Raw genomic sequence first — 18,669 nt, 5'->3', positions numbered from 1 at the left:
AACAGAGTCCCAGACTCCTCATTCCCCATAGACAACAGAATATACTGGACTACAGTCAGTTTTGCTGCCTTTTGTATGCATACTGTACTTTCAGGATGGCATGGCATCTCTGATGCCAGAGCTTAAATCTTCCAAGCAAATATTAGCGTAAGAAACATTAGCAATTTAACTGTCATACTGAGAGGAACAGTAGCTTGGTTTTCTATTTCCTTAGAAAAAGACCAAGGACCAAACTCTCATTGAATTAAAGAAAACCCCACTTTCTTCTTTGGATTTATGTTGTTGTCTAGGAAGAATTCATAGCGGGATTTGGCCTGTTTTCTGAATCATGAGCTTCTTTGAGGTTTACATGCTGCTCCTATTCCACCCCCCTCTCAGCTAAGTGGAGACTTGATTTCCATGATGCCTTTCATCTTCCTGAACAAATAGCGGTCTCTTCTGTTGTCCTCTGTAGTTTTCCCACCTGATTTCTTTCTGTCTTGAGTGGCTGAGCAAACTAGATATGCCGTTTCTGATTCAGCAGGGGTCTCATTTTATACTGTGTTCACCCATTTCCCTTGGTTGTTTTGTAAACAAATACTTCCTTTGTCCTATCTTCATTTCTGGCTACCTGTATTAAAGACTTTAATTTTTCTTTCATATACAATAGCACATGCTTGTTATCCTTCACAGGACAATATTGTCTCTTAATCTGAAAGAGCTCATATACTCCATATCATTGGTAATTTCAGTTTCTGTAATACCTGAAGACATCTTCAATGCAAACTTTGTAGCTGGCACATCCCTTTGCTGTGTTGCTCTTTGAGTTCCCGTTGTCTGCTGGGACACACAGAGACCTCTTTCTGCTGTCACCCCATTTTCATACACTTCTTTCTGTGACTTTGCAGCAAGAATTCCCAATTATTCTGCTGGGAGAGCAGAGTCCTTACCACAACAGAGATTGGGAATGTTGCTCTTTAGGCCCCAAACTCCACACAGACCCATGAAAAAAAGCAATTTGGTTTATGTCTGTGCCAAACAAGTGCTTGCACTTGCAGATGCAAATAACGAAACAGTGTCAAAGTGCATAAGGGGTTTCGGAGGTGGATGTTCGCTAGTGCTGCAGGCTGGCCAGCCTCAGCTGCAGACTTGCTGCTGGCCATGATTTGTTCTTGGAGTACCATGTGCTCTGAACTAAAGCTGAATGCAGTCCAAGGGCCAGCACTGGTGTCTATGGCATTATCTGTCCTGCTTTGGGGAAACTGGGACTCTCCATTTGTTCAGCCTCTCTTATCTAAGCCTAACCTCCAAAATCCCAAACCAAATGGATCAGAAAACTAACAGGGTGTTTGCTCCCTTTGCAATGCTCACTCTGCCTTCTGGGTTCTGTCCTCTCCTTCACCCTCCGCACAGTTCCAGGATTTAGAAAGGAAGGTCCCCAGGGGAGAATATCCAGGTACCCGAAAGAACGGCAAGAGGAGAGGAAAAGGGTCCTAATACCATCTGGTCCTTTGACAGCACCCATATTATCATCCAATAATAGTTTTTATATCACTTCTTGACCATGGAAAACTCCAAAGCTTTCAAGATAAATGTTATCTTGAGACAAAATGCAGTAGTCCCTTGTTTTCTGCTTAAAGATCTTATCATAGTCAAATTCATTACAAATTCTGATTTCTCTGTTAGTTTCTTGTGATGGTCAATAGAATAAAATTTAAATTCACCTTTTAGGGGTCCCAAAAGACCTACAACACCATATAGGGATTGTTTCTCTCTGTGCAGAGTTGCAGTCAAATCCAAACTTAAATAATACAGCAATGATTTAGCATTGCTATATAAATTTTTAGAGCGAACATTATGAGAAATGTCATTTGCAGTAGAACTGCGAGGGGGACTTTAGTCTGCGGGATGTAAATTTCTGTTTGGAGCCTGATGAGGATAGCTGAGCAAATGGTCTCGTAAAGCAGCAGTGTGGGATTGTCAGTGTTTCTGATCTCATTGCGTCTTGTCCAGCAGCAGCGTCCCTCAGCATTGTGCTGCTGTGTGTGCTCAGCTCTGACTCAGAAAGGAGAATGTCACCTACTGAGTCACCGGTGTCCTCCGTCATCTTGGGTTTCACTGGAAATTTTTAATGCATGCGGAGAGACCAGAGTCAGTCCCGATTGCTTTGTGAATGAGCCTAATGCAAGATTTACTGGGCAGAAGCAGGACTGGATTGCGTCTGCAAGGTTCCCTTTCCAAAGCAGACCTCTGCAGCCTGAGCCAGGCTCCCCTCACCCTCCAGCTACCTTTTCCCTTAAGGATCTGTTTTGTCTGACCTGAGCTACTCGCTCTAATTTAGGCGGTGTGGAACATGTCGCTGCTCAGCAACTTGCTGAAGGCTGTGATCTACTGTCATTATTTCATTTCAGTGCCTCATCAGCTCCTGATGTGCTGTTTGATACCTTGGTAATGTTTTTTGCATGCATTTATCACTCCCAGGTGTCATGCAAATGTTACGGGGACTGCAGCTGGTTTGCAAACCAGGTAGCAGGGCTGAGGCTCGACTTCTCAAGCGGAGATGACGGCAAAGCAGGATTTAATCTTAGCCACCAGCTGCAGCCGTGACTATTAGGTTAGATATCAGAAAGGTCAGTGCTTTTGAGATCAAGGCTGTGGCCAAATGGCAAGCCAGGGAATACGTGCAGTGGAGGATCCTAGGGAACTCAGGGACTCATATACACTGGCTGCTTAAACCTGAGGCCACTATTGACTGTTAATGTAAATTCCCTTGTATTATAGCTTTGCACAGGAAGTATTATTTTTTTTAAAACATACGAAATTCTAGTCATTTGGCCTAAAATCTCTCTCACTGTCAATGAATGCTAGATTCAGTGGATAATTACACTAATTTATTTCCAATAAATTTCAAATTAAAATGATATACTGTGGAGAGACCTGATTGAAAATCTTGCTGTTCTGTTCCTCATTCGAAAACTTGTTTGCAATTAGTCAAGCTGTCAGATAGCCAGGGAATGTGTTTATTTATTTATTTTTACTGAAGGGGGATGGGGAGGGGGGAAGAAAAGCTATTTCTATAACCGTGTGGGAAAGTCTCTGGTAATCCTTTTTGTGCAGGAGAGATTTCAGAATACAGGGATCATAGTTCACCATGAGATAGCTCTTATGTATGCTTTAGTGTGTTGCTTTGCAGTAGTACTAGTGTCAATCACAGGCTATTCAGTAGGTGCAAGTCCTAAATAAAGAAACCAGATGCCTGAAATTAGATGTAGGGTGTAATCTTTAAATCCTTTCTCCCCTCCCCAGAGCCTTGAGCTTCACCTTCACCTTCTGGGGGCTCTCAGCTCCTGCTCACACCACGCAGGGGCTTTGCGCTGTACCACCACCGGAGCATCACAGCACAGTGCTGCGCTGCGCTCCTCCCCTGACAGCCTCTTGCCCACAACACTTGCCCAGAAAGTTTTAAAAACTGACGTTCACCTTTTCTTTTCTTTTTTTTTTTTTTTTTTTTTTTTTGTTTCCCCAGGAAAGCACTCCAGCCGCCTGGTGGGTGTTTCCCCCAGGAAGGATGCGCTCTGACCGGAGTGGGAACTTTGCAAGGGTGAGCAAGGCTTGTTCACCTGGTGGGCAAGAAAGTCACTCAGGAGGCAGAAGGGATGACGCTGCCTTTCACTGTCTGTTGATACATAACTTCTAATGTCATTTCTTTCACTTGAAAATACAGAAGCAGTCTGGGAAGGGCGTAGCATTCCCTGCCCCCCACCGGTGACTTAACCACAGAGATACTGAACTGGTTTTCTCCCCCTTCGCCCCCTTCCTTTTTACTAAATTGTTTTTTCTCCTTTTTCCCCCTGTTCCTTCTCATGTTCACCCAGCCTTGCTGAGGGATTACTTTATAGAAAGCTTTTGAATAGCAATCTTGAGTAAAATTTAAGCTAGACATCTTCAAAACCACAAAAAGGAGGGAGATGTTTTAGGCCATGGTCAAATAAACAGTCCCTGCACTGGGTGAAATGTTGTTGCCCCGTGCTATCTGCTGTTGCCCCTAAAAGTCAGAAATCACAGGGCATAGTCTGAGGTGGTTTCCAAATAATTTGAAGCCAGCAGGATTAACGCAGACCAGCAATGCAAACTGTTCAAGTATGTAGAAGCCTGCTACATACATACAGCCTTCTGGAGCACCAGATAGTGTATGAAGTTATGGTACGGGATATCACTTACTACAAGAAGCTTCTGTTCTGGAAATGAGATGAAAACATGGAAATAAACCAACACACAGTGAAAAGAAGGGAGAGAGAAGACGGACTAACAAACTGCAGAATTCTCATTGTACAACAATCCAGAAAGCAGCAAATAGCACAAAAGTCACGGGCTTTCACTGTCCTGGTAGAATTTATGAGAAAATACTGATAGCAGTTGCAATGATTTTAAATTTGTGGCCATGTGGCCAAACATTATCTAACATTTAAGAAGTGGGCTATGTAAGTTTGCTTAGTCTTAGTGCTAGAAATGATTTTTTCCTACTGCACACCAACAGAAAAGGAGCTATAGATATATTCCCCAGCAAAATCACCCTTCTGAAGGCAAGATATCTTTCTGAATTGCAGAATGAGCTCCTTAAAGTAAATGGCCCATTAGTGATTGAATTCAATCATCCAGACAATAGCTCTAGCTGGCATTGGGGCTGAGTGCACAATGACAGATTTTACTCCACATCGTGGGCAGTCATCAAGAGCTCTCCAGAGACAGAGTAAAATGAAGAAGGTACTTGCTGGGTCAACCTGAGAGATGGCTACATCATGCATAGATGTGTGTTAGACAGCTTGGACGCTAACAGGTGTGATGCTGCAGCAACCGTGCTGATTTTCCTGCACGCTACAGCAGCCACGTGGGACCTGTGCACAAACTGGCAGTGGGGAGGGAAGGAAGAAGCAGCCTCCCATATTACTGCATTTTTGCTGTTATCTCAGCCCTCTTGCAGTCAGTCACCTCTGTACGGGAAGCTCACAATGAGCTGAGCTCTTCCTTCATGCTTGATCAGTGTGTGCCCACAGCATCACCTAGAGCAGACCCACCCATCTGCCCAGTGACCTCTCTCTAGGAGACGGCGGCCTTCTTATTTCTATCGTTTTGTTTGTCTGCACAGTCTCGGTTCATTGACACGGGTGAAGAAACCCCAACCCCCCACCTTTTCATAATGTGGTTATTTTGCTTTTAAGCCAGACAACCTCACTCAGCTCATTTAGCCAGAGCAGGCAGGACTGGAAGGACTGGTACTGAGAGAGTGGCAGCAATCAGCGGGATCCATGGAGAAACAGAGCAGCTCCAGGCAGTACCCTCCTACCTCCAGGTTATTTCATCACTCCCAGATCAGCAGCAAACCGGTTATTTCTTCTACCTGGAGATGCTGAATGATGTGTCTTGGGGGTTGTGCCGCAGGAGGGGAGAAGTCTGAGATTACTTACCCCTGTGACTGTTTCTGTGATAATGTGCTGCAGAATTAGGGTGGTGGCTGATTAAAAAACATGATAATTTGAGAGATCTGCTGGACATCTGCAAAAAATCACACGGTTATCTGTCTGAAGAGGGGCAGCTAACTTTACACGGAGAGCATCAAATTAAAAACTGCGAGGAACCAAACCCACCTGCTACCTACATAGCAGACACAGAGACACATGCAGACACTTGTTCTGCCTAAAGGGTAAACACAAGGCTCTCGTCTCTCCAAGGTGCGAATCTTAAAAGCAGTAACTTAGTGGAGGAGGTGCTGGGAAACCAACATGTAACTAGTGCTGGCGGCATCCTAAATTCACGGTTTATAGCTGTGATACTAACACATCATAGGTGGGCTATAAACATATTCAGAGCCTACCTTATTGTGTAGGTAACAGTTTCAAGTTATCTGTCTAGAACGCAAAAGTCAGTTGGCCTTCCTAGTTCACTCCCATGTCTTTTATAATTTGACAGGGAAGTGGTCATAGGGAGCCTAATGACAAAGCCTTCTTACTCCAGCTACCGGAGGCATTGCGCTTGCAGGCTCCTGTCCCGCTGGGGGATAACACTGCTGGAAAAAGCACCCCAACATCTGCTGGAAAAGTAGCATGGCAAGCTGTAGGCAATCACGGAGACTCCTGGAGACTTTGTAAGCCAGGTAAAAGGCAGCCCCACCAGAGGGGATGCAATACCAGCCCTATTGGGTACCAACACAAGTGAGCTAATTGGTGATGTCAAGATTGGAGGCAGCCTGGGCTGCAGTGATCAGGCACTGGTGGGGTTCACAGCCCTGAGGGATATGGGTCAGGTGAAGAGTAAAGTCAGGACCCTGAGTTTTAGGAAAGCAAACACACAGCTCTTCAAGCAGGTAGTCAATAGGATCCCCTGGGAAACTGCCCTCAGGGACAAGGGAGCACAACAGAGCTGGCAGATCTTTAAGGACACTTTCCACAGAGCGCAAGAGCTCTTGATCCCCGGGTGTAAGAAATCAGGAAAGGAGGGCAAGAGTCCAGCATGGCTGAGTCAAGACCTGCCGGTCAAGCTAAAGGGCATGAAGGAAAGGCACAGGCAGTGGGAGCAGGGACAGGTATCCTGGGAAGAGCATGGGGACGCTCCCTGTTTGTGTAGGGATGGGGTCAGGAAAGCTGAGACACAGCAGGAGCTGAACTTGGCAAGGGACACAAAGAATAACAAGAAGGGCTTCTACAGGTATGTCAGCCAAAAAAGGAAGGTCAAAGAAAGTGTGCCCCTGTGACAAGCAAGACCGGCAAACTGGTAACAATGGATGAGGAGAAGGCTCAACTTTTTTAAGCCTCCAACTCAACAACTTTTTTGCCTCAGTCTTCACTGGCAACCTCTCTTCCCGCACCTCTCAAGTGGATGGGCTGCAAGATGGGAACTGGGAGAGAAAAGTCCCTCTCACTGTAAGAGAAGACCAAGTTCGTGACCTCCCGAGGAAGATGAACATACAGAAGTCTATGGGACGTAACAAGATGCATTCCAGGGTCCTGAGGGAATTGGCTGAGGTAGTTACCAACGCACTCTACATGATATTTGAAAATTCATAGCACTCAGGTGAAGTTCCCAGTGACTGGAAAAAGGGAACCATTGCACCCATTTTTAAAAAGGGTAGAAAGGAGGGCCCTGGGAACTACCGACCTGTCAGCCTCACCTCTGTGCCTGGGACGACCATGGATCAGATCCTCCTAGGAGCTATGCCAAAGCACATGGAGGACAGGGAGGTGAGTTGAGACAGCCAGCATGGCTTCACCAAGGGCAAGTCCCGCCTGACCAACCTAGTGGCCTTCTATGATGCAGTGACTACATCAGTGGAGAAGGGAAGAGCTATGGATGTTGTCTATCTGGACTGCTGCAAGGCTTTTGACACAGTCCCCCAACACATCCTTCTCTCTATATTGGAAAGGTATGGATTTGATGGGCGGAATGTTTGGTGGATGAGGAATTGGTTGGATGATAGCATCCAGAGGGTAGTGGTCAACAGCTCAATGTCCAGATGGAGATCGGTGACAGGCAGTGTCCCTTAGGGGGCCAATCTGGGGCCAGTACTGTTCAATATTTTCATCAACAACATAGATAGTGGGAACAAGTGCACCCTCAGCAAGGTTGCAGATGACATCAAACTGAGTGGTGCGGTTGACAGGCCTGAGGGACAGGAGTCCATCCAGAGGGACCTGGACAGACTCAAGAAATGGCCCCGTGTGGACCTCATGAGGTTCAATAAGGCCAAGTGCAGGATCCTGTACCTGGGTCAGGGCAACCGCCAGTATCAATACAGGCTGGGGAACAAAGGGATTGAGAGCAGCCAAGCCAAGAAGAACTTGGGGGTACTAGTGGGTGTAAAGCTGGACATGAACCAACAGTGTATGCTCGCAGCCCAGAAGGCCAACCGTATCCTGGGCTGCATCAAAAGAAGAGTGGCCAGCAGGTTGAGGGAGGGAATTCTGCCCCTCTACTCCGCTCTTGTGAGACCCCACCTGGAGTACTGCGTCCAGTCCTGGAGTCCTCAGCACAGGTAAGACATGGACCTGTTGGAATGGGTCCAGAGGAGGGCTACAGAAATGATCAGAGGGATAGAACACCTCTCCTATGAGGATAGGCTGAGAGAGTTGGGCTTGTTCAGCCTGGAGAAGAGAAGGCTCCAGTAGACCTTATTGCAGCCATCCAGTACTCAAAGGGGGCCTACAGAAAAGATGGGGACACAATTTTTAGCGGGGCCTGTTGCAATAGGACAAGGGGTAATGGCTTTAAACTAAAAGAGGGAAGATTTAGACTAGATATAAAAAAAATGTTTTACAATGAGGGTGATGAAATACTGGCACATGTTGCCCAGAGAGGTGGTAGATGCCCCATCCCTGGAAACATTCAAGGTCGGGTTGGATGGGGTTCTGAGCAACCTGATCTAGTTGAAGATGTCTCTGCTCATTGCAGGGGGGTTGGACTAGATGACCTTTAAAGGTCCCTTCCAAATTAAACTATGCTGTGATTCTATGGTTCAATTAATTAAAAAATATGATTCCATGTATTTCATCTTTGTTGCTTGACAGTGTCCATTTAAATAGCCATAGGTATTTGGGTCCAACAGATTTGCATAGAAAGCTTATGTTGGAAAAAGAATAAGTTGACCATAAAAAGCTACCATTTCCCCACAAAACCCTTCAGGTTTTCTTCATAGGCAACAAATTGCCCTGTGTGGACAATAACTGTTCCACAGACGCAGCTCTCCATTCTCATGCACAGGCAGCCTCCCTTTGTAGGCTTGATTCTAAGATAGCGTGCTGCAATAAAGACTGGCTTGGGCTGCCAAATCTTTGATCAGAAGGAACTCGAAGGATTGAGTTGGATCAATAGTGTCAGTTTTAATTAGGATGTAATAGTGACCGTCAAAAGCTGCCAGACTCTGACTCAAGCAGAGTAAGAAAGCATCAGGAGCCAATCTCAACGGTAAGTTAAAGACCAAGTCTATAGAAGATGGGGATTTTGAGGGAAGTGAGAACATCACTGATAAGGTTTAGTAAAACCCAAAAAGCAGGAAAATAGGCAGCACATGAACTGGATCTTGTCACAAAAATGACAATAAGAATTTTTCCCAAGTTGTTCTGTAAATGCGAGTGTATTACCAGTGCAATCAGTTGCACCTCAGTCTGGATACTTTTCTAGGTGTAGAGTGACTGCCTTCAGGTTATATTAATCTAAGAAGACAGAAACATTAGATAGTGCCAAAACATGAACTGAATTTTGATAAGCGTTTGCTTTTAAAAGGTTATACAGAATTTGATTGCAATCAGCAGCTCAGGGTATGCTCGTCATTTTCAGACACCTTCCATATGCTTTGATATTTGGCTGTACGTACATGTACAGTCAGAATTTTAGTAAGTAATTTAGATGTTCATACACAACTTTTCAGAGCTTGATTTCAGGCCATCTCCTTGATTAAAGCCCCTGTATTTCACTATTCATTTTCTCAGTTCTATAGTAATGCCAAAGCTTTGCCTTTTGGCATATTTCTCTGGCTATCATGTGGCTTTTCTGAAAGAAAATTCTTCCAACACTTTGTAAAATATATGTTGAAATACTAACTCATGTTTCATTTTTGTCATGTTGAATCAGAATCTGTCACATGTGCACTTGGAATATTATTTCTTTTAACAAATAGCTTCATTTCTTTTAATGATAAAGCCATTTTTCTACATGGCAGTATTGGGACCTTATTTACTTAATATTCTTTATCCTTTAAAGTTCTGCCAGAATAAAACCACACCTTTATTTACTATTATAACTAAATATTTGAAAACTAGATTGTAGTTTGGGTGCTTGCCCCTGATAAGAAAATAAATAGGTGATTATTATAATTAAGCAAAAGGCAAATGCTTTCAAAGGGTTGGGAATTTTGTTATCTGACTTTACAAAATGGTAAGAGAAATCAAGCAGCCTGATGGGCTCCCAGCCAAATGGTTATCATATTATAACCACATGGGTCAAATTGTTTGCCTAATCACTTTATATTCAAACATAGCCACATAGAGTAAAAATATTCCGCTGTAGAGGAACATGTAATATCTTACAAGTCTGAAAATAGTCTATATTTTTCTCTTTCAATGTAGTGGGTGTTCCATGACATATTTCAATATTTGGATGTGGACACGTGTCTTTTTATAGCTGCAACTATGCTCCCTTTTAGCTTATTCTCAATAGCTATCACTGCCACACTTTTAGAGATGGCAATCTCAAATCTGCTGGTGGAGCTGCTTGTGAAACTCTACCCATTTCAGTCAAGATAAGCCAGGTTAACAAAGACCTAATATTTAAACTGAGAGAAGTCTAATGATCTCGATTATCTTGAAGGGAAAAAAACCAAGGGAATTGTATTGCAAATATCCGCCTGTCCATTTCTCGCCAAAAATTTCTGAATCCCTCAACCAGACCTGTCAGAGCCTGAAGAGTCCAGCTTTGTGAAATGTTGTGACTAGATATTAAGTAGTTTATAGTCTGCCTTTTTTGTCTGCTGATTTGCAAGAAAAAGGAAAGTTTCTATTTTTCTATGATTAACAGTATGTTTAAGTGAAATGGGAAGAACCTTTAAGGAACACTTTTTCACATTTAAGATGTGGCGGGGGGCAGGGAATGGACTGAACGAAGGAATAGAAGAACAACAAATGGAAAAGACTTGATTCAATCGAGTTATTCTCTGGTGCCAAAAGTGGGCCAGAGTCAGCAGTAACACGTATAAGAACAAAGTTATCTCAGGATCCTCAAAATGGAAGTAACAGGAGGGGGATAAGGGGAATTATCACGGAATCATAGAATCGTGTAGGTTGGAAGGGACCTTAAAGATCCTCTTGTTCCAACCCCCCTGCCGTGGGCAGGGACACCTCCCACTAGACCAGGTTGCTCAAAGCCCCATCCAGCCTGGCCTTGAACACTTCCAGGGATGGAGCATCCACAACTTCCCTGGGCAACCTGTGCCAGTGCCTCACCACCCTCAGAGTGGAAACCATTCTTGCAACAAATGACAGGTTTTCTTCTCAGAAAAAAATAAATATAGCAAAGGAAAAGTCAATAGAAGGAAAAATAACATCAGTATGAATGCTTGGAGCAAGAGCTATATCCAGGAAGTTAACAACGTGCAAAGCCTGATATCGTCTGCTTAAACTTTACAGAGAAGCTGCGGAAGCCTGCCGATGGGAGCTCACCGCTGCACAAGGCCCTGGGGTTCTTTCCAGCAATAATATGTTCTGAGTTTTTCCTCTAATTTTTCAAACAATAAGCATAGAGGGCAAAAAGGCAGCAAACAGCTGTTGTGGCATGGCAGATGATATTTATATATTTTTTTTGATTCTGAATGATAATGGCAAAGGGCTAAATCCTGCCCTTTTTTACACCGGTGTCTAGGTCCCATCAGAGTCGTCTCAGCATTATGAATAAAAATTAACTCTCCTTTTCCAAGTTAGCAAAATTTATTTTTTGGTGTTAGCAAAACAGAGTAGAGGTCAGCAGGGTTTAGGAGAGGAAGGGAAGAGGAGGTTGGGAAACCATAGGGCAGGGACTGGCTGAGTTTCAGAGGGGGAGCTAAGAAGGAAGAATTGAAGTTTGGGGTCTTTATCCTCTCTTACTCCCTCCTTGCTGCAGATGCACTTTCAAAATTCACAGATATGCACCATACCCTTCACTGCACCTGCCTGTAGCCATACTTAAATCTGTCTCCTGGAAGAAACTCCGTTTACTCTTTACCTTGCCTCCCTTCTCACTGTTCAGCTGCCCCCAGCTCTCACCTAAGTCCGGAAAAGGGACAGATCTGGGTTCATCGGTGCTGTAGAATGGGAAAAGGACAAGCCACAGATGATGAACCTGGCAAAGCAATTGCTACTCCTGAAGAATTTCCTTGAAGGGTGGTGAATGTGACTTTCCACACTCCACCTGTAAGGGCAGGAGTTGGCAGCAAGTCTAAGAGAGAGTTTGGAACTGGTCATTCAGGAGACTTAAGGTGAAGGCAAAGTAGAGCTTGCTGAAGTAAATAGGGGATGGGATCACAAAGGTAAAAGAAGGGGAGGTGTGATTTTATGCATTGTAAGATTGCTCGGTAATAGAATGGTTTGTGCTCCATGGGAAGATTTGGAGCATTTGTTTATTCACTTTTTACATCCTAATATCATGGAAGTGTTCCTATTTGTAGTAGAAAATGTCTCAGTATAAATAAAAAAATGTAACACATTCACTAGACTAAAGATAATGGAGAACATTTAACCTGAAACTTCCCAAGCAAAAGAAACAAAGATTGAGAATTTTAAATGGACTTGCAGAAGGAAAACTAGGGGAAGGCTGGGTCAGTTTTTCAATTTTGGCATTGATGATTTAAAAACCCCCCAAAAAACTAGCTAATAGGTGATGTGAGATGACTCATTCATTCAGAACTCTGGAAGACCCAGAGTTAATCTTTGGAGGTCAAGCGAAGGAAATCACTCAGTTTCAACCAACCTCCTGCAACACTTAAAACTCCATCACATGGTACTTGTTCTGAGCTACTATTGTTGCTGAGAAAGGCTTACTGGAAAATGTAGTCTACAGTGTGATTATTTGAATCCAATTCGCTTTTCTTAAATATAATAGTTGAAAGTGAGCCACAGTTTACTGTGAGCCATTGAATTAATTAAAATTTGAAACTTGAGGAGGCCATAACTGAGGGTGGATAACCATGTGTGTATAATTTGTCTTCTTTGCCTCCGACCAATTCCCAACAAATTTACAAAAAGCAGCAAACATTTCATTAACAGGTTTTACTTCACTCGTTATTCCCAGGCCGACACCTGGTTGGGCTTTCACTTATCTTGCCCTGTTTTGCCTATATGCTTGACATTGATGTGAGTAATTTTCAGTGAAGCATGGATGGAAACATGTCAAAAACTTAATGTTTTTCTTGTGCTGCTAAGTCAAGAATGTAGATTAATTTCTTAGATTAATATGAAGGCAGTTCACCCTCATCAAGTGTCCCTGAAAGGAGAAATGGTCTACATGGATGCCTGGAAATCTCAGTGAGAGTTTAGGATATGGGGTATGAGAAGGGACAGGCAGCTGGACCATTATTTTCAGCTTCCATGAGAGGGATGCAGACAAAGGATCTACACCTATAAATATGCTTATACAGTCCCAGCCAGAAGCAGTGCCTTGGCTTTGGAAACTTAAAGCAGACAAGCAAATTGGACTAGGACCAATAGCAACCTCAGTACTATTCAAATGGGGGATACCTAGCACTAACAAAATGGGCAAAGCACAAGGAATACATTATTCTGTGACAGGCCGCTTAACTGATTAATTATAACACATTTTAGGTTAGTTTCTTCTAATTATAATTATCATATCATTACATGTTCCTTTAATTTTGATATTGCATTATGTGTTTTATATAATGTTATATTGTTATTGCAATACGCTTGTGCTTTATAAAGACTTATATGTTCATCAAGACCCCACACACGCAAGAGGTTGGACGGGAGGTGTGGGCCAGGTGCTGAGCGAGGTCGGGATTCGCAGCCAGGGTGGAAGCTGGTGAGCCTGCTGGTAAGGAAGAAGCAATGGGAGGGTGAAACCTGGGCTCGCCGGTGGAGGCAATTATGGTACTGCAAGAACCATAAGCACAGGGAAACTATTGAGAAGGGGAAATAGATGCACAAACAGCTGCAGTAGAGCACACCGCTGCAGGACTCTACGGGTGAAATTGTAGCTCTTTTAAAGTCAGCATGAAATTTGCCCTTGAATTCAATGTAGCAATTTCCTTATCAATACTACATCATTTGCCTGCTAAAAAAGTGCTGTTAGGTTTCACTAAGTTTTGTATTTCTACTTTTCAAATCTTCAGTAAATTACAAAAACAAACAACAAAAATTTTAATTGACAGCACATGAAGTTCCTTAGTGACTGGCTATGCGTTTATCACAACATTTACAAATGCTAAGTACTGAAAAACAAAGAAATGAGTAGACAATATGATAAATCCTTACACTTTGCCCATTATAAACAAATGCATTACTTCTATCAAGTGCAAAAATATTATTTCTCCATTGCAAAACAACTGTTCTGTCTCATGAACAGCAGTCTTTTAACATACACTCTTCATTTTGCCATCTGATATTTTTAAGTGACAGCATTGATAAGGTAACCTCCATTAATAAGCTTTGTTCAAACAATTTCATTCTTTCAGAATTATTTTGAATTTATAATTAACAGGAAGACCTTGATAACAGAATGCGTCAGATCTGTGGCAACAACAGGTAGAAATCAGATGTTTCAACTGAGAACCATTTTTTGTCACTTACACCCTCCTTTTTAACTAGAAGTTTAACAGGAATAAAAGAAGATAATCTTAGAGTATTAGACAGTTTGTTTCAAGAGATTATTGAAATTTGCTCTGTTTTTCCTTTTGTCTGAACTATGAATTTTGATACCCAAGGTTGTATCAAAACATAACTGTCTTAAGTATAAGCGTATGTCTGTAATGCCATGATTACCTGTAAGACCGCTCACATTCTTGTCTTATTTGTCTGACAAATCTCTCTCCTAACACAGGAAAAAGAAAATTTTGCAAAATCTTAACTGTCACTTAAATCTAAATTTCTCATTTTTGTGGTTACTAACAGGAACACAATGTTGTGTTGTTTGAACAAATCCCTAGAGACAGAGATAAAATACTTCCAAAAGGATATGAATTGTTCCTATTAATCTCAATGGCATGTTAACTGTGATATAAAGTAAATTGGGTACTGGTGTTTAGCCTTTCTTACATAAGAACGAAGTTAAAAAGTGTCTATCAACTAAATTGATAGACATAAATTGAAAAATGAACAAACGAAGGACACAATTATGCCACTAACCATGGAACTTGTCTACACATGGCTTCAGCATACAAAAGGAGACTAGAGAACAAAAGAGGATTAAAAAATGAGATACACTTATTAAAAATAAAGAGAAAATTCACCACAGACAAACTTGAAACAGAAAAAAAATCATGTAATTATCCAGTAGAAGGGCTTTACATTTGTTTTTCAAGTTCTTGTGATTCTTGAAGTTGCATAGATGACAACACCTGTATATGAACATTCAAACTACATTTTTTAAAGAGTAAGAGACCTAAATGAAATGGAGGTTAACCTATTCCAGAATTTGAGTCCCAAGAAATTCTGATGACACCCTCTAACTACCAAAATTGCTCAACTGAAGGATGAATAAGTATCTGCACAAAACCAAAGAAGCTACTCTGTCTTTAAGGTGGAATTTGGTTTGCATGCTTGACCACATAAATGGTGTCCAGAATGATTTCTGGTTTTTACTGTTTGTCAGGAGTTTTTGATGAAAAGCTTGTTGGCAAGAGAAGATCACATCAGATTCTGCAATACTGTAAAATTATATTTTTTTTGTGGAAACCACTACGAAAACTTTCCAAGTTAAAAAAGGGATCTTCTTAATCTGCATATGTTACTCATTCAAACCTGATGATATAACAAATTTATCAAGACAATGATGCCTTTCTACAATGGAGAACTCAAGGTTTGAATCCAGAATCTCTGCTACTTAGGCAATGATATATTAAATAAAATTATAAAAAATAATTAAGTATATAGCGAAGTAATTTGTTGAAATATTCTCCCCCCTTCACACCCTTGAAGGTTTAAACTCACACATAGTTTTTTTTTAGATGGTGTACCTATTTGTGTCACATAAAAATGTTTAACAACGTGAATAAAAACAGTCGTGAGACTACAAGAAGCCTGTGATATCTCTGGCTTTCCAGAGCATAGGGAAGTTACACCCCTTTGTCCTTTACCTCTATCCTTTTGATTGATATTTTGTTAACGCAACAGGACTGGCACAGTGGTATATTTTGTGTTACAAGAGTATCATTCACATAGTTTTAAATGACAGGATAGCATTACATCTTTGTGTCATGTATTGAAATTTAGAGGACTTCTTCATTTTGTGAAGACTTCAGAGATAACATAGAAGCAGGGAGATGGATGTCAACTTTGAGCTTGCTCACAGGTGACTTTTGAGCACCCACCTGTAATCATTAAATTCAACTCCCCAAGGTAAAGAAAATTCAGTTCTCTGCTAGGGTATATACCACAGATGAATATAAAGAGCTCCTTCAATTGAATGAGAGGCATCTGCACTCAATGGGGGGCAAAGAAAGGGGCCTCTGAATTCTGTTCCTGAACAGGTGTCATAAATTAGTTTTTGGACGTGAGCATTCATGATGGACCGTTGACCTCTTATTTGTCTCATCTTTTGGTTACCACGAGCCCAAAAGCAGAGACTCCAGTTATATTTTGTTATTGCACATAATTTGAAAAACAGTCTCAGAGCCTGCAGAACTCAAGGTGACTATATAAGCCTGAAACCATTTTTAAAGGAAGAAACAATTGGTTTTGAAGATCTGTCACAGAACCGAACTCCACAGATCTATATACTGCATACAGTACCTCGTGTTTCATGTTGGTCATTTCTCTACATGCTTTAATAGCCCCCAGGATGTTAATAATTCCACCCTAGGATTCAAAGAATTGGAATGAGATTTAATATTCCACCTTGCTCCTTTGAAATTGTTACTCTGCTATTTTCTAGGTTTGGTTTCTTTTTTTTTTTTTGGTCTTTAACCCTTGGTGTGTACTGAAGTGTATTACTGATACTGGCAATTCCGTGCCAGAGGATTCCCCATCGGCAAAACCACTCATCTAAAGTAAATGGAAGTCATTCCCCTCATCAAGAATGTTTTAAAATAGTAGAATATTGATTTCAATTTGAATAGAATAAAAGAACAGGGACTGACAGAAAATACTTGGAAAATGGGCAGTTAGTGCTCTACGCATTTGTTTTCAAAATATTCTGATCATCCCAGTTATATCAGTAATTTTGATAAATTGATTTCATTGCTTCTGAATTTCCCAATGTCAGCTCTACAGTGGAAAGAATGTCTAGAAACAAACGTGTTTTTCAAGGCAATCACAGTACATAACCAATATTTCTTTGTTTGCAGTTTATATACCCTTTCCCCTCCCCCAAAATTACACCACTTATAAATGTAATGGAGTCTTTCAAGGACCATTAGGAGTTCTTCAGGCCTCAAAGCATCCTGCCTATGTTAGCAATTAACACACCTTCCTTTTGGGGGATCAAGCACTTGTATGTATTTTCATGGCTTTGGGAGAATACAGTCCATGAGTCAGGGCCACAGAGATGAAGCATAGAGCATATTTGCATATTCTTTCCCGCCCTTCTTAAAAATCTCTTATATCTCAAAAAATTAGTTTCTTTTGAAGCCTCTTACGCTAAACCAACAATTTCTGTCCATCTTTTGGACTTGCCTTACCCATCTGGAGGTGTGGATAATTCCAGATGTCTTAGGGCTCTTCAGGTAAAGAAAAAATACTTCTCTGTATTTTTTAGGTGGCATGTATCTAAAATGACTCATTTTCTGACAACCCAAAACCTTCCCGGAACTTCCAGTCCGCAACCATTTTAGGTCTGGAAAAGCTCCTCCCTAGATCAGTAGTGCTGAATATACCCTAGTACTTGCTGCTACACAGCAATCCCACCAGTTAGACTGGTAGGACAACAGGCACAGAAAAATGCATTGCTGAACTTTTCTGTAGGGGTGAGATTTTAATAACACAACTGACTTGGATGAAGGTTTCAGCTGTAGACCTTCCGATTGGTCAGAACTCTGTCATGTGAGCAATATTCTGGTAGTCTGGCCGCTTTTTTTTTGCAATTTTGTGCCACAATCCTATCATTTAACTCACTTTAGCACTTGCAATTTTAGTACCGAAGGGGATTCAGCTGGGTTGGGGAACAACAGGTGCTAAAATCGCAGGTAATTTCTGAACGAGCTAATAAAAACTCTGTTCCCTTTTCAGGAGATTGTGCCACCAGTGTTCAGCTTGGCACAGCAATGGGAAATCAGACCTGCTTAAGAGTGGAGCCAGAAACAAGATGGTTTTGTGTCTTGGGACACAAATGCTGTCTGGACAGGTGTCCCTGTCCTAACTCTGCCTGTGGAAGAGGCTGATCTCCCTTTTCTGGCAAAGAACTGGAGACCTCATACGACCCCCTCCTTGCCTGAGCAAGCTATAAAGCCACTTGCTTTTGAACCCTGATACTCTTTCAAGAAACGGAGATCCCAAACAGCAACTGGAGAGGAAAGCTGATGGCAATGTGCTGTGAGAGTGATTGATCTATCTGTGTATCTATTTATCTTTTTTTTTTTTTCCTTCTGTGACCATTTTACTCCAGCCAGCCATGGCACCTTGCTCTTCTAGGAGTACTAACTATCCATTTTTCCTTCCGTCAGGGTTAACAGCGTGCCTGCCAGCAGCTTTTGATCTTTCACAGGTGCTAACTACCCTTTACCTCTCAAGTGCCTCAGCTGATCAGCAATTTTGCGAGACCCGATGGAGATGCTGCGTGCCTGAGAGCGCTCCTGCATTTCTTCTAGCTGGTTTTAAATGTAAAAATAAATAAATAAATAGATAAATAAATAAATAAAATGCCTTTTTTAATCCCCTCAACTCTCAAATGCACAGGGTGTACGGAAGCAGAGAGACGCCTGAGGATGGTGGGGATGCTCTGGGGGATGCTCTGGGGGATGCGGGTCCGGCTGTGAGGTACCGGGATGGGGCTCTGCCCTCCAGC

This window comes from Charadrius vociferus, unplaced genomic scaffold (genome assembly GCF_000708025.1).
Source record: "Charadrius vociferus isolate BGI_N301 unplaced genomic scaffold, ASM70802v2 scaffold156, whole genome shotgun sequence".
In the NCBI taxonomy this organism is placed as follows: domain Eukaryota; kingdom Metazoa; phylum Chordata; class Aves; order Charadriiformes; family Charadriidae; genus Charadrius; species Charadrius vociferus.
The sequence above is the reverse complement of the archived record's forward strand: the minus strand, read 5'-3'. Positions refer to the sequence as shown.